This window comes from Procambarus clarkii, chromosome 11, assembly GCF_040958095.1.
Source record: "Procambarus clarkii isolate CNS0578487 chromosome 11, FALCON_Pclarkii_2.0, whole genome shotgun sequence".
NCBI lineage: Eukaryota > Metazoa > Arthropoda > Malacostraca > Decapoda > Cambaridae > Procambarus > Procambarus clarkii.
The window spans coordinates 36,789,998-36,804,223 of NC_091160.1; the positions used below are offsets into that span (position 1 = coordinate 36,789,998).

The 14,226-nt window shown below is 44.8% G+C and overlaps 1 protein-coding gene across 1 annotated transcript in view; it reads right to left on the bottom strand.

Moving 5' to 3' along the window:
• Positions 1-9,125, bottom strand: part of atk (artichoke) — a 59,161-nt gene extending 50,036 nt beyond the window's left edge. The window contains exon 1 of the mRNA XM_045742941.2: positions 8,217-9,125. The gene's annotated coding sequence lies outside the window, so the exon portion shown is untranslated. The remainder of the gene's footprint in view (positions 1-8,216) is intronic.
• Between the last annotated feature and the right edge of the window lie 5,101 nt (positions 9,126-14,226).

Below are 14,226 nucleotides of genomic sequence, written 5' to 3' on the forward strand. Positions count from 1 at the left end.
GCTTAGCGTCCCTGCGGCCCGGTCCTCGACCAGGCCTCCACCCCTAGGAAGCAGCCCGTGACAGCTGACTAACACCCAGGTACCTATTTACTGCTAGGTAACAGTGGCATTCAGGGTGAAAGAAACTTTGCCCATTTGTTTCTGCCTCGTGCGGGAATCGAACCCGCGCCACAGAATTACGAGTACTGCGCGCTATCCACCAGGCTACGAGGCAGTAATGTAGTCTCATCGTGTACTCACCTAGTTGTGCTTGCAGGGGTTGAGCTCTGGCTCTTTGGTCCCGCCTCTTAACCGTCAATCAACAGGTGTACAGGTTCCTGAGCTTATTGGGCTCTATCACTTGAAACTGTGTATGGAGTCAACCTCCACCACATCACTTCCTAATGCATTCCATTTGTCAACCACTCTGACACTAAAAAAGTTCTTTCTAATATCTCTGTGGCTCATTTGGGCGCTCAGTTTCCACCTGTGTCCCCTTGTGCGTGTGCCCCTTGTGTTAAATAGACTGTCTTTATCTACCCTGTTGATTCCCTTGAGGTGAATCGTGTGGGTGATTCCTTAGGCCTATACTATTGTAACTTGAGGTTATCTTGAGTTGATTTCGGTTTTTTTTTTTTTTAGTGTTCCCGCGGCCCGGTCCTTGACCAGGCCTCCACCCCCAGGAAGCAGCCCGTGACAGCTGACTAACTCCCAGGTACCTATTTACTGCTAGGTAACAGGGGCATAGGGTGAAAGAAACTCTGCCCATCGTTTCTCGCTGGCGCCCGGGATCGAACCCGGGACCACAGGATCACAAGTCCAGTGTGCTGTCCGCTCGGCCGACCAGCTCTCAACTTGTTCCAGTTGAGTAAGTATCGTGGTTGACGGAGTGTCCATTACGGTCGTCTAACATTTCTACACTATCTATGGTGATGGTAATCTCTCGAGCATACCGACAGCCTATAGTCGCAGTCTGTGTTGATTGTCTGTTGGTCAGCCGATTGATTGATTGATGAAGATTAAGCCACCACAAGAGGTGGCACGGGCCTGAGTAGCCCCCCGTGGGTGGGTAGATGTTTGAGTGAATGTGTGTGAGTGGGTGGAATGAGGGTGAGTGGGTGTGAGGGGTTAGGTCAGCCCTGGTGGTGTCTGTGATGAGGGTGAGTGGCTGTGAGGGGTTAGGTCAGCCCTGGTGGTGTCTGTGATGAGGGTGAGTGGCTGTGAGGGATTAGGTCAGCCCTGGTGGTGTCTGTGATGAGGGTGAGTGGGTGTGAGGGGTTAGGTCAGCCCTGGTGGTGTCTGTGATGAGGGTGAGTGGCTGTGAGGGGTTAGGTCAGCCCTGGTGGTGTCTGTGATGAGGGTGAGTGGCTGTGAGGGATTAGGTCAGCCCTGGTGGTGTCTGTGATGAGGGTGAGTGGCTGTGAGGGGTTAGGTCAGCCCTGGTGGTGTCTGTGATGAGGGCGGGTGGCTGTGAGGGGTTAGGTCAGCCCTGGTGGTGTCTGTGAGGGTTAGGTCAGCCCTGGTGGTGTCTGTGATGAGGGTGAGTGGCTGTCTGTACCAGGCAGGCGTTTTTTTTTGGGGGGGGGGGGGGGTAGGGGGAAGTAAAGAGGAAGGAGAGGCATAGGTGAAGGAAAATTTAGAAGTGGGAAGTAGAGTGAGAGGTATGAGAGCAGGCGGGCTGTCCGCCGCGCTGACCGGCAGACACTGGTTGCACAGGCTTATCGTATCGTATCTTAGTGGCCTTCTTAGTGACTACTGTATTCACTATTCATTATCGTATCTTAGAATGATTGGTACACAACGACGGCCTTACTTCATGCTCCATTGATACACGGGGCCTGTGGCTGAGTAGATAGCGCTTGGCCCGGCGGCTTGGGGCGAGTAATTCTAGCGTCCGGGTTCGATCCCCGGCGATGGCGGAAAACAAATGGGCAGAGTTTCTTTCACCTTGATGTTCCCTGTTACCTAGCAGTAAATAGGTACCTGGGAGTTAGAGAGCTGTTACGGGCTGCTTCCTGGGGGGGGGGGGGTATTGATTGATTGTGAGAATTTGATTTACAAATAACAGAGTGATGATTGACAGTTGAGAGGCGAGACCAAAGAGTCAGACCTCAACCCCTGCAAGCACAAATAGGTGAGTATACTCACACACACACACCTGTTGATTGACGGTTGAGAGGCGGGACCAAAGAGCCAGAGCTCAACCCCCGCAAGTACAACTAGGTGCGTACGCCCACCGCTCGCCTGTTGTAACTTACACTGTTCTCACAATCATGTATTTTATATTTTGCTCACATTGTCACTGAAGGCGAAAGTGACAATGTGTAAAACTTTCCGATAAATTATTTTTATTCCGGACCCAAACTTTTTGCTCCGTGCTGGTCCATAATGGTTTATGTTGACTGAGAATAATCTGCCACTCACGTTACTCATTTGTTTTGATAAAGGTTTGCTTTACTCAGGCAAGTTCCAATGTGTTGCCAAACAAATTCTTAACATTTTACTTTAGTTCTAATCGTTATTATTAATATTATTATAATTTAATAATATTAAATAATTAATAATAATAAATAATAAATACAAATTACAATAAAAATATATACTCGACACTTAGATCAGCTGATGGATGTCTTAGATCAGCTGATGGATGTCTTAGCTCAGCTGATGGATGTCTTAGATCAGCTGATGGATGTCTTAGATCAGCTGATGGATGTCTTAGATCAGCTGATGGATGTCTTAGATCAGCTGATGGATGTCTTAGATCAGCTGATGGATGTCTTAGCTCAGCTGATGGATGTCTTAGCTCAGCTGATGGATGTCTTAGATCAGCTGATGGATGTCTTAGCTCAGCTGATGGATGGCTTAGATCAGCTGATGGATGGCTTAGATCAGCTGATGGATGGCTTAGATCAGCTGATGGATGTCTTAGATCAGCTGATGGATGGCTTAGATCAGCTGATGGATAGCTTAGATCAGCTGATGGATGGCTTAGATCAGCTGATGGATGGCTTAGATCAGCTGATGGATGGCTTAGATCAGCTGATAGCTGTGATCAGTATACTACTTGAATCATGTGGCGGATCTAATCAGTTATATTGACCTAAGTCACCGAAATAGATATAGGCTACCTGATAGATGTTCATATTATACTGAAACACGGTATAATTTAGTGAAAATTTCTGCTTGGGGGGTTCCCGTTAGTGCTGAGGCCCCCCCTTAAGCGCTAGAGGCCCCCACCTTGAGTGCTAGAAAGCCCCCCTTGAGTGCAAAGGTGCCCCTTGAGCTGTTCAGCGCTCCGAGAATTTGCATTGTCACCTTTGGCTGAATGCGGGACTGCTTCCATGATCACTCGCGATCACAATTGACATATATTTCGTAATCTTTCACGTCTCACATTTGTACTTTTAATACAGAAAGTCTTAAAAAATATCCGAAAGAGCGAGAGCTCCAACAAAATGATTTTATGAACTATTTGTGAACGCTATTAAAACTTGTTTCAAAAAAGGTCATTTTGGAATTGCTTCCAGAAATGAAGTGGTTCCTTTAATGTCCTTGACTTGCAGGAATTTTGAAATATATTATAACGCGAAACTTTGTTATGATTGACGGAAAGCTGTAAGGAACTGTATCAGGAGGCTGTAAGGAACTGTATCAGGAGGCTGTAAGGAACTGTATCAGGAGGCTGTGAGGAACTGTATCAGGAGGCTGTGAGGAACTGTATCAGGAGGCTGTGAGGAACTGTGTCAGGAGGGTGTAAGGAACTGTCTCGGGAGGCTGTAAGGAACTGTATCAGGAGGCTGTAAGGAACTGTATCAGGAGGCTGCGAGGAACTGTATCAGGAGGCTGTAAGGAACTGTATCAGGAGGCTGTAAGGAACTGTCTCAGGAGGCTGTAAGGAACTGTATCAGGAGGCTGTAAGGAACTGTCTCAGGAGGCTGTAAGGAACTGTCTCAGGAGGCTGTAAGGAACTGTCTCAGGAGGCTGTAAGGAACTGTATCAGGAGGCTGTAAGGAACTGTATCAGAGAATACAGCCGCCATATCATGAGGCTATACTCTCTCATCCTTCGTGGTGGCGGTGTATTGTTATTGATGTATTATTGTATTGTTATTGATTGTTGTTCTTGTATTTTTAATAAGGTTTTTAGGGGTTACTGAGCCTATTGGGCTCTATTATATCTACACTTGAAACTGTGTATGGAGTCAGCCTCCACCACATCACTGCCTAATGCATTCCATTCCGTTAACTACTCTGACACTGAAAAAGTTCTTTCTAATGTCTCTGTGGCTCATTTGGGTACTTAGTTTCCACCTGTGTCTCCCCCTTGTGCGAGTACCACCCGTGTTAAATAATCTCTATTTATCTACCCTGTCTATTACCCTGAGAATTTTGTGTGTGGTGATCATGTCTCCCCTAACTCTTCTGTCTTCCAGCAAAGTGAGTTGCAATTCACACAGCCATTCCTTGTAACTCATTCCTCTAGATTCTGGGACTAGTCTAGGGGAATACCTTTGAACTTTCTCCAGCTTCGTCTTGTGCTTGACAAGGTATGGACTCCATGCTGGGGCTGCATACTCCAGGATTGGTCTGACATACATGCTATACAAGATTCTAAATGATTCCTTACCCAAATTTTTAAGCGTTTCTAAATTTCTTCAAAAGTTTCAAATTTTATAAAAGTTTGTCAAAATTTCTAAGTGTTAACATTGTTGTATTAATTGTATTATTATTGATTCTTGTTACTGTTGTATTAGTTACTTTTGTTGCATTTTGGATTATTGTTGATTCTGTTGTATCACTATATTATTTACTTTATCTTCTTGTTCGTGGAGCCTGAGCCACCACAGACACTTACAGATGTAGTCAGAGCCACCACAGACACTTACAGATGTAGTCAGAGCGCCCACAGACACTTACAGATGTAGTCAGAGCCACCACAGACTCACACACATGTAGTCAGAGCCACCACAGACACTTACAGATGTAGTCAGAGCCACCACAGACTCACACACATGTAGTCAGAGCCCCCACAGACTCACACACATGTAGTCAGAGCCACCACAGACTCTTATAGATGTAGTCAGAGCCACCACAGACTCACACACATGTAGTCAGAGCCACCACAGACTCACACACACACATGTAGTCAGAGCCACCGCAGACACACACATGTAGTCAGAGCCACCATAGACTCACACACATGTAGTCAGAGCCACCATAGACTCACACACATGTAGTCAGAGCCACCACTGACACACACACATGTAGTCAGAGCCACCACAGACTCACACACATGTAGTCAGAGCCACCACAGACTCACACACATGTAGTCAGAGCCACCACAGACTCACACACATGTAGTCAGAGCCACCACAGACTCACACACATGTAGTCACAGCCACCACAGACACACACATGTAGTCAGAGCCACCACAGACTCACACAGATGTAGTCAGAGCCACCACAGACTCACACACATGTAGTCAGAGCCATCACAGACTCACACACATGTAGTCAGAGCCACCACAGACTCTTACAGATGTAGTCAGAGCCACCACAGACACACACACATGTAGTCAGAGCCACCACAGACTCACACACATGTAGTCAGAGCCACCACAGACACACACACATGTAGTCAGAGCCACCACAGACACACACACATGTAGTCAGAGCCATCACAGACTCACACACATGTAGTCAGAGCCACCACAGACACACACATGTAGTCAGTGCCACCACAGACTCACACACATGCAGTCAGAGCCACCACTGACTCACACAGATGTAGTCAGAGCCACCACAGACACACACACATGTAGTCAGAGCCACCACAGACTCACACACATGCAGTCAGAGCCACCACTGACTCACACAGATGTAGTCAGAGCCACCACAGACTCACACAGATGTAGTCAGAGCCACCACAGACACACACACATGTAGTCAGAGCCACCACAGACTCACACAGATGTAGTCAGAGCCACCACAGACACACACACATGTAGTCAGAGCCACCACAGACTCACACACATGCAGTCAGAGCCACCACTGACTCACACAGATGTAGTCAGAGCCACCACAGACTCACACAGATGTAGTCAGAGCCACCACAGACACACACACATGTAGTCAGAGCCACCACAGACTCACACAGATGTAGTCAGAGCCACCACAGACACACACACATGTAGTCAGAGCCACCACAGACTCACACACATGCAGTCAGAGCCACCATAGACTCACACAGATGTAGTCAGAGCCACCACAGACTCACACAGATGTAGTCAGAGCCACCACAGACTCACACACATGTAGTCAGAGCCACCACAGACTCACAAACAGACTCAAAGATACACAGGACCGACAGGCCATCATACATTAGGCTTGTCATATCCAAACAAAAATTTCACTTAAAATATCAGTAATTTCAATGATGATAGAATCACTTTTTCATCTTTTCTAAGTAAAATTGAAAAAGTTAGGTATCCCTACCGGGAATAATAATAACATTTCAACTAATAATAATGATAAATAAAAACATTATTAAAATAATGTTGTAATTAATGCGATATATTTATCAGTATTAATTTGGGATAAGGTAATAGGCCATTTTGTTCACGTAGTTTGCGTGTTTTTATATATATATATACTTTTTGGACCTTTGAGCCCTAAGAGGAACATTAATGATATATGAACCTATACATAGGGCCTATTGGACCATGCGAGTCTACTCCTTTTTATATCAACCCCAAACCCTAGCTTGAAACAGTTCAGCAAGCCCATGGCTATTGTTTGTTCCATAAGCCAACACTGTTATTCCCAAACCAGAATTTGTTCACACTAGTTAAATTCGCCTTTGCTCTTCTCAAAGCTGTCACACTCGAAACAATTGCCTCCTCCATCGAGAATTTAAGATCTCACGAGCACTGTGTCTACACCGACGGCTCAGTTCACTCTTCTACTGGACGGACTGCAGCAGCATGTAGGTTTTATAGAAATAATATTTGCACAAAGACTGTCAGTGTCAGGTTAAACAACTGGCTGACCTCCACATAAACAGAACTAGCAGCATTACAACTAGCTACCAGTACATTAAAAAACATTGAAGGAGGAATAATATTTTGTGATTCAAAGTCTGCTCTTCAAGCAATCGAAAACTTCTCCTGGAAGATCGACAGCAAGAACCTCATACTACCAATTATAAATGACCTAATTGCTGCACAGAGTAAAGAGTCTCGAATCTCCTTTGTATGGATACCTTCACACATAAATATAACCCATCATAATGAGACAGACATTGCAGCCAAATTTTGCGTGCAACAAAGATGAAGTTGAATTAGATCTAGGTATCCCCATCTCTGCTGTCAAAACTGTATTGGTCTAAACACTCAGATCTGATAGGAAAGAAATTACTGACTCCCAATGACCTGAAATTACTAGTATAAAAAGCTATGATTTGTTCAGATCTGAAACCTATATCTATGGGCAGCAATAAACGTGGACCAGACTGTGCGACACAGTGGTTGCCAGGATCAGGTTGGGTTACCGTTACCTGTGGCAGGTGGCTACAGGTGACGGATCTCCCAATCCTGAGCACTCCAGGTGCAAACTCTGTGAGCAGGAACTGCGGCATGATCTCCCACACTACATCACCGAATGCCCAGTTATTAGACTTTTCAGACCAGTTGGCATGAGGTACCTGGAGCTTTGCAATTACTTTATTCACTCTCGTATTCTTGAAGATATCCTCACAGTGTACCCAAAATTTGCCAGTGCAGGCTACTAAACATATGGCCCTGTATGACTAACCATCCTGCGAGATGGGGGACTTGTATTACCACTGCTACCTTATTCAATCTTGTGTTGATGATATCCTCAAAATGCATCCGGAGTTTGCCAGTGCAGGCTGCCTATTACATGCCTCTGTTTGACTAACCATCCTGTGTGATGGGGATTTTTTAGCATCACGTAGTTAGCTTTTTTGACACACTGTACTCCACTTCATATAGCCTAGGGCAGCTGCACAAATGCAGATGTACCTCATGTATTAATAAAAAAAAGCTTCCATCAGTAAAATAAATATATATATATTTATCTTATGAAACTTAGAAAATCAGGAACTAAAGATTTTTAGATCATAAATTTACGAGATCATTGCCCCAGGCTGCCTTTAAATGCGGCAATGGACTCTTAGAAAAGAAATGAAATATTAAAAATAAAAAAAACAAATCTTACCATGACAGGAGGTGGAAAGGTGATGTTGGTAGCCTACTTCCGACACTACTAAATTCCTAGATGTTCCTTTCCTCTAATGTGACTTGTAGATGGATAATGTGACTAAAGAGTTGCGTAATGTCTTCTAGACGAGCTTTGATGTTCTTCAGTTACTTATAGTTAAAGTATTTCTCCCACGTTTGCGATGCTCACCAATATGTTTTCTGATGTCGTTTGATTCTTTCAGAGTTTCCTTCTTCCTTATTGGCAACTACAAGTGCATTTATATTTAATTAAAAAAAATTATGTATCCGTTTGTAGACTTGTAGCCTATTTCAGTGCGAGAGCCTTAATTAAGTCTGTGAGTTCAACTTTCAGTTCAAGTCATATTTCTCTTCCAATTAACTAATGATCCTGATAATTACCCTTCCGAGGTGCACTCGTGTGTGATTCTTAATTCCCATTTATCACCACCTTTGTGTTCCTTTCCAAAGCTCTTCAACAGTTCCTTAAGGAGCTAAATCGAGAATTTTGTTAGAATCAGCAACATAATTCAAAGCAAATTTGGTTGTTAGTTTGATTTTGCGTGCGGTCTATAATTCTTTCGTGTGTTTATCTTTATTTACACAATTATGAAACTTATCAAATGTTATAGTTAATGGAACACTAAAAGAAGACACTTTAACTGTATCCACTGAAATAATTAAATCATAAACAAGTAATTTAATTAATTATTTGTCATGGTTAACTGTTAAAAGTTAGTTAATTGGCCAAAGGTGGTTCACAAATAACTCCTCACACTAACAGCTTCAATTCAAGATCGTCTTTGAGAGTATATGTACTGCCGAAGCGAGTACAGGGCGTCTTTGAGAGTCGTGGTAGTCACCGTGAGACCGCGGAGAGCTGCTCTATACCGTCCTCCCGCCACTAGCGTCGCGCACCTACTGACTGGATCCTTCACTCACTACCTCAGTCCTGTCCAGCGCCCTCTTCCATTCCCTGTAATTTCCGGACGATTCTTTAATTTTCCTCATCCGCTTCTCTTGTGTTTAATTATAGGTTTCCTAAGGTATTATCACCAATTACCTGTTTTGTTATTATGTGAGGTCAGGGGGGAGGGTGAAGGTGGAGTGCGTATACTTATCGGTGACTTTGGGGAGTGAGATGTAGCTCTTCGTACCCTGTTTATATCTGGCGCGATAATTGCCTTGTTCAGCATTAAAGGTTTCATAATATTTGTCTTTAAGTTATGAGTCATTAGCTTGAACATCCCAGCTTCCTTGAATGCATTTAACTTGCCGGCCAGTCATGCAGGGATGCCAGAACTTTCCTTGCATCTCTTCCCCTCAATTGTATCCAGCTTCACTGACGTCCCCTTGTCCTATCTCTTTTTTAATTTAATATGCTTCCTTTGTCCACTTTGTTTATTCCTCTCAAGATCTTGTATATCGTTGTTATATCCAAGAGGAAGCAAAGAGTAGTAGCGAGGTTGGAGGTACCATGTTGTTGTTGTTATAGATTCAGCTACTCGGAACAAGTTCCAAGTAGCACGGGGTATGGTGAGCCCGTAGTGGACTTACCTGGCACAGGAGCGGTGCCGTCGTGGAGGTACCAGAATGAGGGGAGTATGTATAGGGAGCGGAGTACCTCTGGACCTCTCTAGGAGTTACAGCCCCCGCTCCTGTGCCAGGTAAGTCCACTACGGGCTCACCATAGCCCGTGCTACTTGTAACTTTTTGTTCCCAGTAGCTGAATCTAAAACAACAACAACACAACCTCAGGATAAAGATTTGGGATGGGACGGAGGGAAAGAATGGTGCCCAACCACTTGGACGGTCGGGGAATGAACGCTGATCTTCATGAAGCGAGACCGTCACTCTACCGTCCAGCCCAACTAAACACCAAGACTTCTAGAAATATGGTTTGAGAATATCTGCCCGATTTTAAACCAAGCAAATGCAAGGTGATGAGATATTTAGAACTGTGGTGAGATGGTACCAGAGAGAGAGAGAGTACAGGGTGATGGGAACACAAATACTTGAGTCAGAAACTGAAAATGTACTGGGAGTAGACCAGACCAGAAACCTATCACCAGAGGCACATGTTAGCAAGATAACATCAGCGGCATATGCAGACCTGATGGACATTCACTTAGCTTTCCTGCACCTGATAAATGAAGCTTTCAAGATGTTGTTCACTACCTATGTTAGACCAATACTAGAGTATGCAGCCCCAGTGTAGAATCATCAGTACTGCAATATTGAGGCCAAGTGTGGGATTCTTACCTAAAAACGCACGAAATATAACTAGAGACAATTGAGAGGGGGAAAGGGTTGCTACAAGACTGTGATTTTTTTTCAACTAACAGTAAGTTAAGGGTCCTCTGGTAGGTTAGGTGGGCAGGAAATTCTCATAAAGTTTCAAAACGGAATGAAAAACGTTAATGGAAAGTTGCCTCTTCTAAGCTTGCCGAGTAAGCCGGACGACTCAAACAGAAAACGGAACAATACGTCACTTTTGTGAGTCGATTTAATTTCAAATTACGTCCAAATTTGGCCATAGCGCGCATACGAGCCCAAAATTGACGTTATTTTTAAGAGGACGGGTTGAGGTGTAACAGTTTAGACTTTAGAGGACTGAGCTATGAGGATAGACTGAGGGAACTGGGCCTCCCGACGCTGAAAGCCAAGACGCAACACGTTTAAGGTAAGGTAATTATCAGGAGAAAGCACCCAAGACATTACGACTATATAGCACAGCAGTTTAATGCATCAGTTGTTAGAGGAGGTGAGCAGCAGTCTGTGGTAGAGCAGCAGTAACACTCGCCCCGCCACTCATTTGGTCCGAGTTAAGAGTCCTGGAGCCAGATTCACGAAAGCACTTACGCAAACACTTACGAACGTGTACATCTTTCCTCAATCTTTGACGGCTTTGTTTACATTTATAAAACAGTTTACAAGCATGAAAACTTGCCAATCAACTGTTGTTATTGTTATAAACAGCCTCCTGGTGCTTCGGAGCTCATTAACTGTTTAATAATTGTAAACAAAGGTGCCAAAGATTGAGAAAATATGTACACGTTCGTAAGTGCTTGCGTAGCTGCTTCGTAAATCTGGCCCCTGGTCAGGGATGATTGACAAGGAACCCAATCTTTAATCTTTTCACCTATGTTCATCTAGTAGTAATTGCTATGTTGTTGTTGTTGTTGTTTTAGATTCACTTACTGGGAACAAAAAGTTCCAAGTAGCACGGTCTATGGTGAGCCCGTAGTGGACTTACCTGGCACAGGAGACTTACCTGGCACAGGAGCGGGGCTGTAACTGTCAGTAATTGCTAAGCCGAGACGGGTCGTAGGAAATGTATATGTTTAGCTCTCAGAATGTTTGGTAATATGTTTATTGTTTGTGATGTGTTTATATGTTTGTATTAACACGATGTACTGAACGAGGTGAGAATAGCTTGAGCTACCTCATCCCTTTGTGTGTATTTTACCTCAATAAACTTATTTCAATTTCAATTTCAAAGAGACGGGTCGTATTCCAATGAAGCTAGTGAGTAAAGCTTACCATGAGCTCTGGGATGGGAAAGCTCTCAACCTGCTAACAGGAGTCAGCTATCGTCGGTCAGGGGGCCGAGCGGACAGCACGCTGGACTTGTGATCCTGTGGTCCTGGGTTCTATCCCAAGCGCCGGCGAGAAACAACGGGCAGAGTTTCCTTCACCCTATGCCTCTGTTACCTAGCAGTAAAATAGGTACCTGGGTGTTAGTCAGCTGTCACGGGCTGCTTCCTGGGGGTGGAGGCCTGGTCGAGGACCGGGCCGCGGGGACACTAAAAAGCCCCGAAATCATCTCAAGATAACCTCAAGATAACCGTCTGCCCCAGTACCCACAATATCACCAAAATGTCTAAGATAAGCAGGAGTAGGATGTTAAGCAGGAGTTAAGATAAGCAGGAGTAGGATGAGAGAGCATGGGTGACACTAGAGGCTGAGCTGAGCCATAGTAATGTAGTGAAGCATTTCTTCGGTGTAAGAGTAGTGTGGAGGTGGGGCGGGCAAGACGTGGACATGTTGAGGTTATCTTCTTGAGGTTATCTTGAGATGATTTCGGGGCTTTAGTGTCCCCGCGGCCCGGTCCTCGACCAGGCCTCCAACCCCCAGCCCGTGACAGCTGACTAACACCCAGGTACCTATTTTACTGCTAGATAACATGGGTGAAAGATAGGGTGAAACCTTTTCACCTTTCATAGGGTGAAAGAAACTCTTCCCAAATGTTTCTCGCCGGCGCCCGGGATCGAACCCGGGACCACAGGATCACAAGTCCAGCGTGCTGTCCGCTCGGCCGACCAGCTCCCACTTAACCCCATCAATAATGTCAAGTAGGGATGTTAAGAAGCAAGTCATTGCCACAAGGGACTGTAAGACAAGGCTCTGATGCTCTCCTTACAAGCACGTATAGGTGAGCTTATATAGGTGGGTACTCATGCCTTCATTAGTACTCACCTAATTGTGCTTGCGGGGGTTGAGCTCTGGCTCTTTGGTCCCGCCTCTCAACTGTCAACCAACTGGTGTACAGGTTCCTGAGCCTACTCAGGTCTGTTCACTGGTCTAATTTATCGTGCTTAACATCCTAATTAATTTTCTTTAACCTACGAGAGCATTTTATTTGATAAAGTGAGCATTTAATTTGATGTTTATAACTGTGCCTTTATTTTATTCTGAGCATTTCCGTTGTTCAGTTCCGTTCTAACATAGTGTCCACTGCTTAAGAGGCAGGTGATACGTGGCAGAATGTGATTGGTCGAACGGTGTGTCGTCATCCAATGAGCGTAGTGCCCGGTGACGTCATTCAGACTTTCACCGCCCAGGACGGGATCCTGCAGTGGTCCCCTGGCACTCCTAGGGTCAAGGGCCCGGTCTCTGTCCACAGTGTTCTACTCAAACTCCAGTGGTCCCCCTGGCACTCCTAGGGTCAAGGGCCCGGTCTCTGTCCACAGTGTTCTGCTCAAACACCAGTGGTCCCCTGGCACTCCTAGGATCAACGGGCCCGGTCTCTGTCCACAATGTTCTGCTCAAACACCAGCGGTCGCTGTTTGAAGAGTCATGACATAGCGACGCTCTGAAAGCGCATATTAAAGAGCGGCCAAAATGATCCTGAAAGAAATTCGACTGACAAAGAGGAAACAGAGATTCTTGAAACTCACAGTAAATCAAATAATAGTTCACAATTATATTCAACAAATCAATCTTAAGTAATCTGATAACTCTCGGATGAATTTTAAGAAAGCAGAAGAGTCCAGAGAAGAACTACTTAGATCGGTATTGTTCACCACAGTGGCATCTACATCAATTAGAACATCTGTCTGTCCGAAGTAGGAAGCCAGACGCCTGGAGCTAGCCACACTCAAATTCTCGTGTATGAAACATGAGGGCATGTGAGGCTCACAGGCTAATCCGGGTAAGTCCAAGTGCCATGTTTTAAGAAATATCAGCATCAATAGCCACCCTCCTGCGGTTTTCATGAAGTCAAATAAAAATCGGTCATGTGTTTTCGGTAGAGTTTTCGAAGCCTACTCTAATATTCTTCCATGAAATACTATAAAACGATGAACGTGAATTCATTTAAGTTTAAATTTTACATTTTCTGAAAGAGACAGAAAGAGGTGGAAAGGATTAAGAAAGGCGGGGGGGGGGGGAAGGTTGTTGTTGTTGTTAAAGATTTTCTACCTGGAACACGGGAGAAAGGGGAAGATGAGAGGAGAAGAGAGTGGGGGGAGGGATTGGGGATGAAAGAGGGGGTAAGAGAGACCCAGGCACAGCCGGGTACACTATCTAGTGTGTTGAAACATGTATGGTGCAAGTAACAACATCAGTAGACTGGTAAATGTTGTCCCGGCTCGTGCACTAGGCTACAGCTGAGTCGTCCGGCCAACTCTTGTAAGGTTAGAATAGATGACTTTCAATTCACGTTTTTCATAACGTTTTGCGCCAGATCATCTTGTAGGGGTAACTTGCCAAATAATATGTGACGT